At 40.3% G+C, this 17573-nt stretch overlaps 1 long non-coding RNA gene across 1 annotated transcript; it reads left to right on the top strand.

Moving 5' to 3' along the window:
* Positions 1–212: 212 nt before the first annotated feature.
* LOC132343644 (uncharacterized) lies at positions 213–9054 on the top strand. The gene is made up of 3 exons (XR_009492574.1): positions 213–339; positions 6869–6995; positions 8934–9054. It is a non-coding gene; the product is annotated as an uncharacterized lncRNA (long non-coding RNA).
* The last annotated feature ends 8519 nt before the right edge of the window (positions 9055–17573 follow it).

Here is a 17573-nt window from a genome sequence, read left to right as displayed (position 1 = left end):
AGGAACTCGTAGGCTACAGTCCATGTGGTCGCAAGTCGGACATGACTGAGCGAACACGCAGCAGCAACAACAAAGAACAAGTCTACCTGTACAGCCTCACACCCAGTTCCTCTCAATTTCTCCCCCTCACCCGCATAAGACGCAGTTTATCTAGCTCAGTCATTACCCACGTGGGGCAGGAGTGGATAGAATTCAGTGACAAGCTGCTTCTTTCGGTTATGATGTCACATTACCTCTTTAAGAGCAGCAGGTAACCCATCTTCGGCGATCACCGGCACCAAGAGTTGAACAATAACAAAAAGATTCTTCCAAAAGATTGCGTTTTCTTTGAAAGCAAAGGTGAGAAGAAAGAAGAACAGGATAACACCCCCAAGAAGTCATCTCATGGCTAGTTATTTTCAATAAATACTTTCTAAATACTTGTAGCTGAAATAAGTGGGTTCCACTTTCCTCCCAGAAACACCTTCCTTGATTGAAAAAGGATGCAAATTTGCTTTTATTATCAACTTCCTGTTGAAGTTCAAGTAGAGCCATTTACCAAAATTTTGTGGTTGCTCTTTCATATTGCTACCTGGTCATGGTACGGGTATAGAAACGCAGGGATGACTATTTATTTATTTTGAGGCCTATGTACTTTGTTAGGAAAATAATTCAGCCAGTATATATTTTTTTAGCTTATTGGAATGGAAAAAGAATGAAAACCTGGTAAAGACAAAGAACACATAGGTTATATAGGAGCACAATACAATTATGCTTGAAAAAGTTTTAAAATTGGCAACTTTAAAAAATAAGAACTAATTTAAAGTACATTCTGTTTCAAATAAAATGCGATCTTTCAAAAGGATGACACTTTTACATGAGTAGGCAAGTTAGGGAAAACTGTTGACCAAAACTGAACTGCAAACCTACATAGCAATACATGTATTTGAAACTACAAATAAATCTGGATTCTGATAGAAGTTTATGTGGCTCTCAATAGGCAAACAGAACTTGACACTGGACAGAGCGATTTAGGTAATGACCTTTCTCTTTCACAAACATGATGAAGTGAACCAAGGAGCAAGACAGCATCATCTGTGGCCATGTGTGAAAATGAAAGGATTAGTTGCATCCAACTCTTTGTGATCCCGTGGGCTGTAGCCTGCAAAGCTCCTCTATCCATGGAATTCTCCAGGCAAGAATATTGGAGTAGGTAACCATTCCCTTCTCCAGGGGATCTTCCCAACCCAGGGATCAAACCCAGGTCTCCTGCATTGCAGGCAGATTCTTTACCGTCTGAGCCACCAGGGAAGTATGTACTTCCAGAAAAGTAACCCTGCCACCCAAGGGTAAATCACTGCATCCAAAACCATTCATTTAATTCTGATGCAGGGTTTGATCCCTGATTGGGGAACTAAGATCCCTCATGCCACGTTGTGTGGCAAAAATAACACAAAACAGGAAAAAAATAAAAAAAAAAACACACATTCATGTGACCTCAGGTGTTAAAGAGAACTGGTGTTATCATAGTAGAAGAGCTAGGGTCCAGTATGAGAAAGAGGCTTCAGTGGCTCACTTTTAGGATCCTAAGTACACAAATTTGTGTCTGCTGGTACAAATTTCTTCATGATAAACCTTATGCTTTAGCCAAGTGGACTTGCTTCCATGCTTAACCACAATGCTCATTCGCCCATTTCCCATAGATTTGCTCATGCCTTTCTCTTCGCTTGGAATGCCTTTCCAACTCCTCTCAGGGCAGGACACCTCAATGCCATCTCTTCTGTGAAGTTTTCTCTGATCCCCATGAATTCTTCTTGGTTATGTGTACACTGCAACTTGTCCAGCAATCTCTCAAAGAATTTTCATATTATTTTTATGGCCATTTTGCCTGCTGCACTGTGAATTCCTTAAAGGAATAATCATGCTAAATTCACTTTTATTGTCCCCCTGTCCAATAAGAATGTAGCATACAGTGGCCATTCAATATATGTTTCAAAGTGAGCCCTCATCTGAAATACTGAGAATGGAAATTCTGAGTTTGAATTGAAGTGGAAGGATGTTTTTTCCCAAAATTCTGGAAGATTTGAATATACTATGCAAAATTAGTGATCAAAACATTGTTACTATTAAAACTTAGGTCCACAATGGAACAGGGCAAAAGGCTAAGAGACGAGACAGAGGGAACGAAGTTAAGAGTTTTTTTTATATCTGAGAATTATTTGGACAATTTTACTTTTCTGACCTTGAACTATAAGTTTCTAAGAAATCCACCTACACATGCTTCCCTGATGAAGTCAGCATGAGGCAGAGTGCTGGCCACAGTGTTTTATCTAAGCAGGAGCAAGTAACAACTGGTACAGTTTCAGGACTACAGTTAAATGAAAAATGGTTTGGCACAGACTTCAAACCATGTTAACATAATTGAGCACTGAGGTAGGGGTAGGGGGCAAATTTTATTCTACTTTTCTTTCTGGAAATAATTTGCTTTTTCTATATTTACAGTGTATCACAATCCTCTGAATACAGGTAGTAATAGGTGTACACATTCAGAGGGCTTCCCTGATAGCTCAGTTGGTAAAGAATCTGCCTGCAGTGCAGGAGACCTGGGTTCAATCCCTGGGTTGGGAAGGTCCCCTGGAGAAGGGAAAGGCTACCCACTCCTGTATTCTGGCCTGGAGAATTCCATGGACAGAGGAGCCTGGCTCCTCTCTATATATACGTATGTGTGTGTGTCTCTCTATATATGTAATGTCTCTATTTCCATCAGCAGTATCAAGTGATTAAAGAGGTTCATTTTTGATATAATGTTGAAAATCAAATAGTATTCAAAAACTGAAAATAGTATAATCTGCTCAAAATACGACCATCTTATGAAGATCTTTGGACTGAACCTGTGTATGTAGACAACAAAGGGTCATGGTTGTGTTTTTGCAATTTTAACTCACTTTTGTTATCATTTACATTTAGCCTCTCTGGTATCCTATATCTAACATGACGAATGCCTTGCATTTACATCAGATTGTACGCTTTCTTCAGAACTCCATTATTCCCAATCTGAACCTGACCTATGAAAAGAGCACTGCATTCAGTTGATACATATAAATTTTTTTTTCTATTTGTATGAATAAATGACGTAGAGACCAAGCATCTTTCACTGGGGATCTAGGGCCCAGTAATCACATGGGAACCTTGAGGCACTACCAAGCCACCTTCATATTAGGGTGGGAGACAAGCCTGTCAGGCTCGATCAGGATCAGTCCTGTCAGCATTCATAGATATGGGTCTCTGCCAGAGATAACCTCTCCCCACTACTGGTCCTGTCAGGACTTAAATGTGAATCCTTCAGTTTGAGACAGATATGATCCTCTTACAAGCAGTGGTTGTTGCTGTTCTGTTGCTCGGTCACATCCAGCTCTTTGCAACCCCATGGACTGTAGCCCACCAGGCTCCTCTGTCCACAGGATTTTCCAAGCAAGAATACTAGAGTAGGTTGCCGTTTCCTTCTCCAGGGGATCTTCCTGATCTAGACATCAAACCTGCCTCTCCTGTGTCTTCCTGCATTGGCAGACAGATTCTTTACCACTGAGCCACCAGGGAAGCCTAGAGAAAGATGTTAAATCCAACTGAGAAAAGAGCTCATAGATTTAACATTATGATAAGTAGGAATTAGTAAACAGGATCAGAACTTTTCATAAAGATTTTTTTTGGGCTACGTAATATCATCAGGGAAAGTGGAAGTAAAAAGGAATAAACCTAGACAGGATGGGGAAATTCCAGCTGGAAGAGGAACAGTGCAATGAAAGAAGACTCAAACCAATGCAAATAAACTTTCATCTACTTAAACCATTTTTTGGTGACTGTTATAAATGATAAATATAATAATTACTATTTGATAATAATAATAATATGTCAGACACTGTGCTAACCATTTTTCCTACGGTTATCTGATTTAATCCTTTAAGAGAATCCTGGGAGGCAGGTGATATTATTCTCATTTCAAAACTAAATAAAGGTTATAGATGTTAATTAACTTGCCTGAGATCATGGAGTTCAAGAAGGATGCAACTGGGATTGAAACTCAGATGCGTCCACCTCCAAATCCTAGGCTCTTCACATAATGCTGTTAATGTGGTGAGCTTATGCTTTCAAACTGTGGTGCTGGAGAAGACTCTTAAGAGTCCCTTGGAAAGCAAGGAGATCAAACCAGTCCATCCTAAAGGAAATCAACCCTGAATATTCGTTGGAAGGACTGATGCTGAAGCCGAAGCGCCAATACTTTCACCAACTGATGCTAAGAGCTTAATCATTGGAAAAGACCCTGATGCTGGGAAAGACTGAAGGCAGGAGGAGAAGGAGATGACAGAGGATGAGATGGTTGGATGGCATCACTGATTCAATGGACACGAGTTTGAGCAAACTCTGGAATAATGAAGGACAGGGAGGCTCGACATGCTACAGGCCATGGGGTCACAAAGAGTTGAACACGACTTAATGATTGAACAACAAAAACTTCACATAGAATGCGGCCTTCAATGTGGCCTTTCCTACTCCAATTTCCACTGTAAAACATAAATAAAATTTAACAACAATTGTGGCAAGGCTGGCCACAAGACAAACACGATTGGTCTTAAAAATTTTATAGGAAATAACACAGTATATCTGAATTTTGATACCTAACAATACATTGAACTGGGCTTCCCTGGTGGCTCAGTGGTAAAGAATCTGCCTGCAATGCAGGAAACTCTGGTTCGATCCTGGGTCGGGAAGATCCCTTGGAGGAGGGCATGGCAACCCACTCCAGTATTCTTGCCTAGGAAACCCCAAGGACAGAGGAGCCCGGTGGGCTATGGTCCATGGGGTCGCAGAGTTGGACACAGCTTAGCAACTGAATGACAATAGCAAACATGAATATGGCTTAGAGGTGCTGACCAAGCACCTTCCCTCAGCTAGAGAATTTTTCTAGTTAGATTTGCATTTAATATTATCAATCACCATCAATCTGTAATAAGGATGTAACAGGTAGGAGACTACTTTTCCACATATCCCATGGAATGCAGCTGCCCATCAAATAATCTAGAAATTCTAAAGTTGCTTCTTTTATTCTTCCAGGATCATTGATTATAAACTCACATTCATGAATTTTGAAGAAGGAAACACTATTAATTTGTCTTTGTGGGGGAATTTATAAAATTGTGTAAGAGTCAAGAAAGATTGATGAAAGGAAAAGATTAATACCCGTGTAGTGCCAAGAGGGTGACTAATGCGATTACTTCCTTATGAAGCTATAGCTCTCAAACTGTTGATTCTAATTTTAACAAAACAAACCAGATTTGAAGCCCATGCATTGACGTTCTGCCCAAGAATATTTGAATATTCTTTTTACTGGAATTAGAAACTTTATTCCAGTAATGAGGAGAGCTTTCCCTACACAAAATTAGGTAATTATCATACTTGCGAGCAAATTGGCTTCAGCCACAATGAATAATACATATGGGCACAGAGACTAAAATGTTACTACACAGTACTTTTTATTTAGTATGGAAACACTAATCAACCAGAAGTATAAAAACATGAGGAATTCATTTGTTATTGCCATTTCTCCATATTTATAACACTATAGTCATGAGTGGGTTTTGTGGTAATTATTTTCCTTTCTTGATTTGCATTTGATGTGTTCACATTGCTTTTGTTTTTATTATCTTTTGTTTCTCTTCCTGACATAAACACAAATACATATATATGTATATATATGCTGCTGCTAAGTCGCTTCAGTCGTGTCCGACTCTGTGTGACCCCATAGACGGCAGCCCATGAGGCTCCCCTGTCCCTGGGATTCGCCAGGCAAGAACACTGGAGTGGGTTGCCATTTCCTTCTCCAATGCGTGAAAGTGAAAAGGGAAAGTGAAGTCGCTCAGTCGTGTCCGACTCTTCGTGACCCCATGGACTGCAGCCTACCAGGCTCCTCTGTCCATGGGATTTTCCAGGCAAGAGTGCTGGAGTGGGGTGCCATTGCCTTCTCCCATATATATAATGAGAATGCATTATTCAATTAATTTATTCCCTGTAACCTTCATTGTTGTTGTTTAGTCACTTGGTCATGTCCGACTCTTTGCGACCCCATGGACTGTAGCCCACCAGGCTCCTCTGTCCATGGGATTTCCCAGGCAAGAATACTGCAGTGGGTTGCTATTTCCTTCTCCAGGGGATCTTCCCAACACAGGGATCAAACCTGCATCTCCTGCATTGGCAAGCGTATTCTTTACCACTGAGCCAGCCTTGTTGTGTCCTTTCAAATATAGCAGAAATCACATCTCCGCTTCACTAAAATAAGTGTTTCATTTTGAATTGAAGATATATCTATCGATGTCTTTCAGCTCCTCCTAAGACAAACTCACCTGTCCATCTTTAATACAGTCAGAAGGATTCCAAGAGAAAACTAGAGGAATAAAACAGAATCACCCTTTTAAGACTGACAGAATAGCTAAAAGATTCATTTGAATGAATAATAAAATAGGCATTTTTTTAAAAGTTGTCAATATCTGTGTAACAACCATTCCAACTTAAACGTATCGTTCTCTCTCACATTCTATGAACTGACTGGACACAACCAAATGGTTCTTAAGTGGTGTTTCTTAGGCAGTTTCCTCAGACTCATTTGAGCTGAATGCTCAGAATGGCTCGCTCTCATGACTGGGAATGGATTCTGGTTCTTGACTGGGAGCATGTGTAGGGCTCACCAGGTTACTTGGTCTTCTTACATCATAGCAGCTGGGTTCCAAAAGCAAATGTTCCAAAAGATCAAAATTAGAAATACCTTAGTTATCTATCGCTGCATCACAAATTGTCATAGCCTTGATCCTATAAAAAACACTAATTTATCTTTTCACAGTTTCTATAGGTCAGAAGTCTGGACACATCTTACTTCTCTGCTCAGGATCTCTGAAGGTTTCAGTCAAGGTGTCAGCTATGACTATAGTCTCATCTGGGGTCAAGTTCCTTTTCTCAGCTCGATGGTGGTTGGTAAAATTCATTTCCTTGCAGCTGTAAGGAATTCGCTTCTTCAAGGCCAACAGAGAGCGTATTTGAGTTCGGGAAAGATATCAACCTTTCCTTTTAAGAACAGCTTTATTGAAGTATAATTCACATCCCATACATTTCACTCATTTAAGGTTTATAATACAATGTGTTTTTTTAATATTTTCACAGAGCTGTTCAACTATCACTACAGTCTGAATTTAGAACATTTTTGTCATCCCCAAAGAAACTCTGCCAATAGAAGTAATTCTCCATTCCAGCCTCATCTCCAGCCCTACGCAACCACTAGTTCCTGTTCTGGCCATATGAATGGAATCACCCAATATGTATTTTTCGTGACTGGTTTCTTTAACTTAGCACAATGCTTTCAAGGTTGACCCATGTTGTATCCTATATTAGTATTTCATTCCTTTCTACTGGTGAATAATATGCCTTTTAAGGATATATCACATTTTATTCATCTATTCATCAGTTGATGTACATTTGGTTTGATTCTACTTTTCTTTTCTTTTGGCTAAGGCATGCAGCTTGCAGGGACTCAGTTCCCTGACTAGGTACTGAACCCAGGCCCCAGAGGTAGTGTAAGCACCAAATCCTAGTCACCAGACCACCAGGGAACTCCTGGTTTGCCTCTACTTTTGAGCTCTGGTAAATAATGCGCTTGTCAACACTCATGTAGAAGATTATGTGTGGATATATGTTTGCATTTCTCATGGTTTTATATCTAGAAATGGAACTTCTGGATTCCATGGGAACTCTAAGTTGAACAGTTTGAGGAACTGGTAAACATTTTCCAAAGTCTCTATCATTTTACATCTGCAGTAGCAATGTACAAGGGTTCCTACAACTCCTTATCCTCACCAACACTTGTTATTATCTGTCTTTTTTTTTTATCGTATCCATCCTCATGGGTGGGTAGTATCTCACTGTACTTTTGTGTCTCATTTACCTAATGACTAATGGTATTCAGTGTCCTTTCATGCGTATCTTTATTGGGAAAGTGTCTATTCAAACTCTTTGCCCCTTTTTAAGTTACATAATTCATATTTTTATTATTGAATTGTAAATGTTCTTTATCTATCATGGACACAAGTCCTTTATCAGATATACAATTTGTGAATATATTTCCCCTTCTGTGAGTTGATTTTTCACTTTCTTGATTAGGTCCTTTGAACCATAAAGTTTTTATTTTGATGAAGTACAATTTGTCTGTTATGTCTTTTGCCACTTGTACTTTTGAAGTTGTATCTAAGAAAGTAGTGCCTAATCCAAATTCATGAAGATTTACTCCTATGTTTTCTATGGGTTTTACACTTGCTCTGTTATCCATTTTGAGTTCATTTTTATGTATAGTATGAAGAGAGATCCACCTTAATTCTTTCATGTGGGTATTCAGTTGTCCCAGCACCATTTGTTGGAAGACACAGCCTCTTTTAATGAGCCCACCTGATTAAGGCTGACCTAACCAGGATAACCTCCCTTTAACTCAAAGCCAACTTGTTAGGAACCTTAATTATACCTGCAAATCAATTCATCTTTTCCACATATGGTGAGATCCTTTATTGTCACAGGTCCTACCCATAATCAAGAGGAGAGTGTACTATTGGGCATGGACTCTAAGGGTGAGAATTTTGGAGGGCATCTCAGAATTCTGCCTGCCACAGGAAACTAGCATTGTCTTAAGGCTTGGATGCTGAAACTGATAGAATATCATTTTGATTATATTCTATTGCTCAAGCAGTCACAGAGTCCACTCAAATACAAAGGAGAAATTATATATTCCACCTCTTAATGAGAGGGGAGTCTAAAAACTTGTGCCTGTCTTTAACGTACCACAACCTGCTGTCATAAAAGGCAGTATTAGATAAAATTGTTTATTAAAATATTTTACTTCTGATTTTCTTTCTTTTAATCTCAAGATTCTAAAGAACTCTGAAAAGCAAGAAGATAGCATCTGATAAAGAAAAATATGGAACAGAATACAGTAACTAGCCAAGTTCCCATCCCCTAGAGGAAATAAAAACCCTGTTCTAATGCAAATTGAGCGTGATTCTCTGTGAGTTTGTGCTTAGTGGGTGCCCAGATGAATCACCTTGGCTGTCCCATGGAGTACATGTCCCTCTTTGTGAGAAGCAGGTGGTCGATGACTGACCTTAGGAAGATAATTCAAATCAGTTTTTTTCAGAATTAAGAGCTCCAAAAAGACTCGATTAGACCTGAAAGAGAAGGTCTCATTTTGATTCTTGAGGAAACATCTGAGTTCGTGCTAGCAACAACTCCATCCCCACCATTAGCTTCTTCCCTCTCCCAGGTTAGCTCTAATGATGTAATCTTTGAATTATCTTTGCCAACCCTGAGCTCAGTTGGTAAAGAATCTGATGCTATTGCAGGAGACCCCGGTTTGATTCCTGAGTCAGGAAGATCTACTGGAGAAGGGATGAGCTACCCACTCCAGTATTCTTGGGCTTCCCTTGTGGCTCAGACGGTAAAGAATCCGCCTGCAATGTGGGAGACCTAAGTTTGATCCCTGGGTTTGGAAAGATCCCCTGGAGAAGGGAAAGGCTACCCACTCCAGTATTCTGGCCTAGAGAATACCATGGACTGTATAGTCCATGGGGTTGAAAAGAGTTGGACACAACTGAGTGATTTTCGTTTTCATCCAGGAAAAAGGAGACCTCTACAATATGCAAATTTCACAGGAATAAACAGCTTTAATGGTCAAAGTATTGCCCAAAGCTTTTCCTCGTGCAAAAGGGTAATCAGAGTTTTTCTTTACTTCAAGCAAAATCTCTGTATTACTCCATTTCTGCAGCAGGTGAATAGGCCTATCTTGAATATATAAGAAACATGGTTATTCTCAAAATATATAAAAACCACCTACCTCATTCTCTTTTTACGATCCAAAATAAAACTGAAGTGGAAATCTAGATATCTGAGGCGGGTTGATAGAACATCATATAGAGGAATGATTAGGATGTTCAAGTACTCATAGGACTTCCCTGGTGGTCCAGTGGTTAAGAATCCACCTTGAAATACAGAGGACACGGGTTCAATCTCTGGTCTGGGAGGATTCCACGTGCTGTGGAACAACTAAGCCCATGCACCACAACTACTGAGCTGGCACTCCAGAGCCCTTGCTCTCCAACAAGAGAAGCCCTCACACCACAGCTACAGAGTAGCCCCTGCTCACCACAACTAGAAAGCCCAGGCACACCAACAAAGACCCAGCACAGCCAATAGACAAAGAAAATTCAAAATAAAGTAGTTGTAGATTTTTCTCTTTTGCTTGGTGAGAACATACAATTGCACATTTTTACCTAGGCAGAAACGACTGTAAACCAGTGGTCACAAGGTAAAAAGAAGTAAACCTAAGATTCAGAAAAGACCTAGATGAGTTCTAGAGCAATTTCTGAAATTTATCCTGAGTAGTAACCTGAGCAAGTTCCTCCACGTTCCTGAGCTCACGTCCTCATTTTTTAAATGATATCATATTTAATCCTACCTACCTCACTGAGCTATAATAATCTAGCCAACTACGTCTGTACCATATCATTAAGATGCTTTCAAGCCCCTTTGAGAAAACCAACAAACTGGCTTGAAGAGTCAGATAATTTCTTGCCACCGGACTTCCAGAGGGAAGGCTGACTTAAGGGTTGATTGCTCTGGTACCTCCCTGGAACATCATCAGGAACACATGTCCTTTTCAGTGATCTTTTGTGCTGTCAACAGATTTGGCTTACCAGGGGCTTATTCTCCTACTCATTGTTGTAAGAAAATCATTACCACTTTAGTCTATGTCAAAGAAAATAAAGACCTTTCACTCTAAGCTGATACCCATTCGTGGACCAATAAGAATGATCAGCAAACAGTGCTATGATTGACTTACATGTGGATTCCTGAAAGGATCTGACTTTGATCCATTAGGACCCATTCCTGGGGCTAAGAAATGAGATTCTCATGAGTTTCAGGGGTTTTGTGTGGGACTTAAAGACATGTGAACAGAGTCGGGGCTTTTTGAAGGGGAAATATGGGGAGAGAATGGAAGCTGAGTAGACAATCAACAGTGTTCAATATAAACTGAGAAATCACTTTTTTTTGAAGCATGCTTTACAAATATAAAAGAAATTTTTCAAAATTGTATTTTTTCAAAAGCATCTTCATCTTCTAGTACTACTCTGAAGTTCTCCTAAACACCTTGATGGTTGTGCAATGACCAAAATGTAGACAATACAATTGAAGTGTACACTTAAAATGTCCATGGTATTTTTAAAAACATGTGCAGAAATACCCCAATGGCTCAGCAGGTAAAGATTCCGCCTGCAATGCAGGAGACACAGGAGATGCGGGATTGATCCCTCTGTAGGAAAGCTCCCCAGGAGAAGGAAATGGTAATCACTCCAGTATTCTTGCCTAAAACATCCTATAGACAGAGGAGCCTGGTCAGCTACAGTCCAATGGGTTGCAAAGAGTCAGACACAACTGAGTGACTAAGCACAGCACAGAAATATTTATAATTTTGATATTTACTCCTCAATTTCCTAAAATGCATTACACATGTAACAAGAAAAACTAATTTAATACAAATATCTAGCTCAGATGTTATCTCTTGCCTCTTAAGATCATGAAAAGAATTCTGGAATTGCTATTCCACATCTGGTGGAATTTGAGTTCTCACCAAGATTTCTACCAATTCTAGTAGTGGAGTTTGCTTCTAGTTTTCAGTTCAATATTCTGTCAAATTATTCCATGTGAAGAATTTCTTTTTTACACACTCTCAAGAAAGCTATGTCTCTCAACATTGTATCTACTTAGACTCTGCTTAAATCTCATCAAAGCAAAAAAAAGCACTAAAACACCTCATTTGTTGTTGTTTAGTTGCTAAGTCGTGTCTGACTCTTTTGTGACCCCATGGACTGTAGCACTCCAGGCTCCTCTGGCCATACGATTTTCAGACAAGAATACTGGAGTGGACTGCTATTTCCTTCTCCAGAGGATCTTCCCAACCCAGGGACTGAACCCATGTCTCCTGCACTGGCAGGGGGGTTCTTTACCACTGAGCCACCAGGAAAGCCCCAAATACCTCATAGACATGAGGATTTAGAGAGTTAACTGAAGATGCGGAGAGATGGAAGCAGGGCTTGTTTATATTCACCACCCAAACAACTTCAAGTTGATTAGGGCACCCAGCTCTAATTAAAAGTCATTTCAGTCTCTCCATCCTGAGGACTTCTCACCTGTTAACACCCCAGCCTCACACAACATCCAGCTCACGATAGCTCTTCTCAGTTTTCTCACACTCTCCTATCCTCTCTCCTCTCCCTCAAGGTTCCAAATTATACTTTATCCTATAAGAAACAAAGATCTCTCCTTGCCCCATCCATAAATCTAGCTGGGAAAGATTGAAGGCAGGAGGAGAAGGGGAGGACAGAGGATGAGATGGTTGAATGGCATCACCGACTTAATGGACATGAGTTTGAGCAAACTCCAGGAGATAGTGAAGGACAGAGAAGCCTGACATGCTACAGTCCATGGGGTCACAAAGAGTCGGACGTGACTGAGCAACTGAACAACAACAACTAAATCTAGCTCTATAACCCCCATGGCATCAGCAGAACTAAAGGACCCTTCAAACACATCGTCCCCCTTTAGAAGTCAGCTGTGACCATCATGGGCACTTTCCCCTACTTTCCAAATGAAAGGATCTGTCCTTTCTTCACCATCCCATCTTTTTGCTCATCTAATCCACAATGACCAGATTCTCCTCCTTGAAAACAGAGGACCATTCCTCTCTGTGGTTCCCTAGACAGGAACATTCATCTGACACTAGTCAGCCCAAGGTCTGCTTGTAGAATTCTGGAAATCCCCAATTTTGAGGGCAAATCATGGAATCCATTTACTAGATTCTGTTCATAGGTGCTGGGACTGAGTGTTGGCATAAACCCACTGCAATGGATTCTACTGGGAACTGCAAAATGTTCTCATTCCTCTTGCATCCCAGAAAGAAATTCTATGTTACTCATCTAAGTCTTGAAAATAGAGAGGAAATAAGAGAGGAAATATCTCACATTTAGCTAAACAAATTCTGATATAAAGCAAGATTCATCTCAGGTGTATAGGTTCTGGGAGGGTGTAGTAGCTAAGGTCTACTGTGTATTTTAAAAGCGAAAATAATTCCACATGTAGGAAATAATGCTTTAAAAATGAAGACACAGAACATTTTGAGTTTCTATACATACTGTCCTGGCTTGGCTTCTACCAATAAAATAAATGGTTACCAATAAAACAAATGGTTACATTTATTCTGAAGAAACTTGAAAATGTTTTAACTGATATTTTTTAATTTTTTAGGTTGAAGCATAATCGCTTTACAATATGTTACTTTCTGCTGTACAACAATATGAATCCACTGTAGGTATACATATATCTCCTCCTTCTTGAGCCTCCTTCCCACCCACACCCACCCCACCCATCTAGGTCATCAAAGCACCGAGCTGAGCTCCCTGTGTTATACAGCAGCTGCCCACTAGCTATCTGTTTTACACATGGTGTGTATATATGTCAATCCTTCTCTCCCAATTCTTCCTGCCTCTCATTCATCCACTGTGGCATTTTTTAAATTGGTGTAAATGAATGATTCTTGATCTTTTAATATGATATTTTAAGTTCCCTAGCCATCTAACAACAAACAAATACCCATCATGTTATTCTGATGATGTAAAGGAATTACTTGTTAAAGATTTTGAATCGATCATCTATTATTTTCTGAAGTCTATTCCATTTATTCCTCTGTCAATAAATTGGGTGACTATTTCCTTTCACTCTCTGGCATAACTACCCGAAGTTGTACACCTGAAGCTGTAGTGTACACAAGACAAGGCAAGAAGAATGTAAAGGTAAATGGTAGAAATCGTCAGAGTGGAAGAGACTGCATGATTCATCAGGATGAGAAATCAGAGAAAGAGGGAATTTCCTGGTGATCCAATGGTTGAGACCTGGTGCTTTCACTGTTCTGGGCCCAGGTTCAGTCCCTGATGGGAGAACTAAGACCCCACAAGCTGTGTGGCAGAGTCCAAAAAAAAAAAAAAAAAAATCAGAGAAAGAAGCTATAGTCCAAAAATAACCAAATGGATCATTCTAAATGAGATGTTAATATGAAGCAGTTAAGCTTTCAAAACAGAAAAGAGACAAGAACTTAAGAACAAGGACAAATTATCTAAGTGTATATAACTTTTGTGTTTTGGCAACCAGAAGAATAGTAATATTTTTCCTAATGTTGTCAGAAGTTAACAGTCTAAAGTCTCTCTACCTGCATTCAGTGAAAAGGAACTCTAATTTACAGAATCGATCAAAAGAACATGATCAGGTCTGAAAACAGCTGAGCTAAGTGCCAGGACAGAGAAGGCGATGGCACCCCACTCCAGTACTCTTGCCTGGAAATCCCATGGACGGAGGAGCCTGGTGGGCTGCAGTCCATGGGGTTGCTACAAGTCGGACACAACTGAACGACTTCATTTTCACTTTTCACTTTCATGCATTGGAGGAGGAAATGGCAACCCACTCCATTGTTCTTGCCTGGAGAATCCCAGGGACAGGGGAGCCTGGTGGGCTTGCGTCTATGGAGTCGCACAGAGTCGGACACGACTGAAGTGACTTAGCAGCAAGTGCCAGGAAACCATATTCTAAGACAAGGCCTGTCACAAGCTTACCAGAAGACTTGAGGTCAGAGTTACTTACTCATATCCACCCATTCTTTCTTGTGTCTATTCAACAAGTATTTCTTGAAATGCTTATTAGTGTGTGCTAACAAAAAATGATAAGTTCGAGATTGCAAGAATTAATTAAAAATGGTCAGTGACCTCAAACCATTCCCAATCTAGAAGGAAAGACAAAGAGAAATGTTTGTTGCATGTCTTTTGTTTCAGGATAGCTGCTGCTGCTGCTGCTAAGTCGCTTCAGTTGAGTCTGACTCTGTGTGACCCCATAGACGGCAGCCCGCCAGGCTCCCCCGTCCCTGAGATTCTCCAGGGAAGAACACTGGAGTGGGTTGCCATTTCCTTCTCCAATACATGAAAGTGAAAAGAGAAAGTGAAGTCGCTCAGTCGTGTCCAACTCTTGGTGACCCCATGGACTGCAGCCTACCAGGTTCCTCCGTCTATGGATTTTCCAGGCAAGAGTACTGGAGTGGGGTGCCATCGCCTATAGCATTACCTACTAATTATTGTGGAAGCAAGGAGGGAATCTTGCTTCCCCTTCCTCTAGGTCAAAGGAAATATCACTGGAACTATTCAACTCAAGCATTTTCAATCACAGTGAAAACACACCATTGAAGATGAAGTTTGGGGTAAGCTGTAAAAGCCTACACAGCTTGCTTGAGTGGACGGAGCCAGCATTTCAGATTCATTCTCAAACTGCTGTGTCTGGTAAGTACATGAGAACCATGAACTTTTCAAGAGCCTACAGAAAAGCTTGCACCCTTAAAAAGACAAAAAGCCAAAGACTATATGGTATACAATTTTTTAATTATAAAATAAAAATCATAATTGCTTAAGTTCTAATGCCAGAAAGCTATTTCAATTTATCAATTGCAATTCAAGAGATCTGCTAATATAAAAGTATGATTAAAAGGAGCTGCGTATTTTAACAAAGTTGAAATAATGTAGGCTGGGGTAAGTCCTAGAGTAGGAGTAGCTGGGACTCCCAAAGGTCTTTGGATAGTCCCTCAAGAGATGGGTATGGATTCAAATACTGCCTCGGTCATCTGCTGGTTGGGGACTTGAAAAACTATCTTAAATGTCTCATGCTTTAGTTTGTTGTTGTTTTTCAGTTGCTAAGTCATGTCTGGCACTTTCGCAACCCCACGGACTGTAACCTGCCAGGCTCCTCTGTCCGTGGGGTTTCCCAGACAATAATACTGAAGTGGGTTGCCATTTCCTTCTTCAGGGCATCGAACCCACATCTCCTGCATTGGCTGAGCCACTCAGGAAACCCCTAAGATTTAGTTTAGAGTTCTATAACATGGGGATAATGATATCAAACTTAAAGTATTATAACGGGTAACAAATAATCTATTATGTGGAAATTGCCTAGCATAATGCTGACACATACTCATTTTTCAATAGCCATTATTTTTGTTTCCTTCCATATGGGGTGGACACTGCTGTTGTTACAGTTCTGAACATATATTTGTGGGTAAGAATGTTTGGAATCAGTCACCGAATAAAACTTCAGCACTCAATCGATCTGTTTGTGCTACTGTGCTTCATTTTGCATATCTGATGGTTGCCATCCTCCCGAACATCAGGCCTTGGGGAGATTGTTAGGGAAACAATGATATATCTAGAGATGTCTTGACTTCCCAAGGGGATGCTACTGTGGTATTATAAAAAGAGCTTGCAACTGGATGCTGTTTACTCAAGAGACACTCTATGGTCTCTTTAGAGAATTTCTCAACCAATGTCTCCCATTCTTTCCTTTTCTTTCTTCTGCTGAAACTTGGTAAGAAAATAACAGAATTTGCTTTTGCAAAAGTCATCCATCTTCACTAGTGATACACTTGATCATATGATTTCTTTTGAAAATGATGAAGAGCCTTGAACCATTTTCAGGGTTCACTTTTATTTTATATTTGGTAGCTACAGACCTGAAAAGAATCTCATGTTCAGAGAGAGATGAAAATTTACATGATGGAGAGTTGAGTGACTGCAGCCATGAAATTAAAAGACGCTTACTCCTTGGAAGGAAAGTTCTGACCAACCTAGATAGCATATTCAAAAGCAGAGATATTATTTTTCCAACAAAGGTTCGTCTAGTCAAGGCTATGGTTTTTCCTGTGGTCATGTATGGATGTGAGAGTTGGACTGTGAAGAGGGCTGAGCACCGAAGAATTGATGCTTTTGATCTGTGGTGTTGGAGAAGACTCTTGAGAGTCCCTTGGACTGCAAGGAGATCCAACCAGTCCATTCTGAAGATCAGCCCTGGGATTTCTTTGGAAGGAATGATGCTAAAGCTGAAACTCCAGTACTTTGGCCACCTCATGCGAACAGTTGACTCATTGGAAAAGACTCTGATGCTGGGAGGGATTGGGGGCAAGAGGAGAAGGGGACGACAGAGAATGAGATGGCTGGATGGCGTCACTGGCTCGTTGGACATGAGTTTGAGTGAACTCCGGGAGTTGGTGATGGACAGGGAGGCCTGGTGTGCTGCGATTCATGGGGTCGCAAAGAGTCGGACACGACTGAGCAACTGATCTGATCTGATCTGATCTGAGTTGAGTGAAATTTTCACAGTTCAGCCTCCATTTCTCTTTCTTCCTCGAAGTTCCATAAACAGAGAATAATACATTCAAGATTCTTCTAATTTAATAATCTGCTTTTTACAAAAAATGACTCCAAATTGAAGACTTTCGTTTGAATGACTCCTTGAGGCAAATCAAGTAAGCTTGTTGGAGTTCTGTCCCTAAGTATCCATGAGTGGAAAAATTCATACCACCACTGTCCACACACACAACTATTAATACACTGGAATAGGGCATGAGGAAGAAGATTTCTTGGTTTGGTTAA

The sequence above is a fragment of the Bos taurus genome, chromosome 23 (assembly GCF_002263795.3).
Source record: "Bos taurus isolate L1 Dominette 01449 registration number 42190680 breed Hereford chromosome 23, ARS-UCD2.0, whole genome shotgun sequence".
NCBI lineage: Eukaryota > Metazoa > Chordata > Mammalia > Artiodactyla > Bovidae > Bos > Bos taurus.
This window is presented reverse-complemented; position numbering and strand designations above follow the sequence as displayed.